General features: G+C 49.2%; 1 protein-coding gene and 1 long non-coding RNA gene across 2 annotated transcripts in view; one reads left to right on the forward strand and one right to left on the reverse strand.

Annotated features, from left to right (window-relative positions):
• LOC116216688 overlaps positions 1 to 419 on the reverse strand; it is a 3,416-nt gene extending 2,997 nt beyond the window's left edge. Inside the window, exon 1 of the long non-coding RNA XR_004159957.1 lies at positions 311 to 419. This is a non-coding gene — a long non-coding RNA (uncharacterized LOC116216688). The remainder of the gene's footprint in view (positions 1 to 310) is intronic.
• Positions 1 to 425, forward strand: part of FLRT2 (fibronectin leucine rich transmembrane protein 2) — a 56,259-nt gene that overhangs the window by 2,227 nt on the left and 53,607 nt on the right. The window lies entirely within an intron of this gene.

Genomic DNA, 425 nt, shown 5'->3' on the forward strand with positions numbered 1-425 from the left:
AAAAAAAAAGGAAGAGAGAAAGCCTAGCCTGACTTTGCCTCTTGGAAAGCTTTAGGTTGCAGCCCTGCCTTCCAAGCATTCTTTAAACTAGAAATGTGGGAGGGACTCCAGGGGAGAGAGAGATGGCTATCAACTGAATTCATTACTGTAAACATCTCCCTGGGGTGTCAGGCAGGGAGGAAAAAAAGGCACGACTCACATTAGCAGGGAATAGTCAGATCTGAGGCATCATTACTGCTAAGATCAGCCTGCAACGCCGGCTGAGGCGCGGCACTCGGAGGGAGCTAGCCGCACGCATTCACACACTCACATCTATGTGTTCGATGCCTCTTCCGACGTCCAAGGGTCCTGGGTCTCCGTGCCAGCTCCTCATGTGATCCTCTCATCATTTCTAGAGGACAGAGAGAAAAAGAAAAAAAAAAAGA

The sequence above is a fragment of the Meleagris gallopavo genome, chromosome 5 (genome assembly GCF_000146605.3).
Source record: "Meleagris gallopavo isolate NT-WF06-2002-E0010 breed Aviagen turkey brand Nicholas breeding stock chromosome 5, Turkey_5.1, whole genome shotgun sequence".
Taxonomy (NCBI): Eukaryota; Metazoa; Chordata; class Aves; order Galliformes; family Phasianidae; genus Meleagris; species Meleagris gallopavo.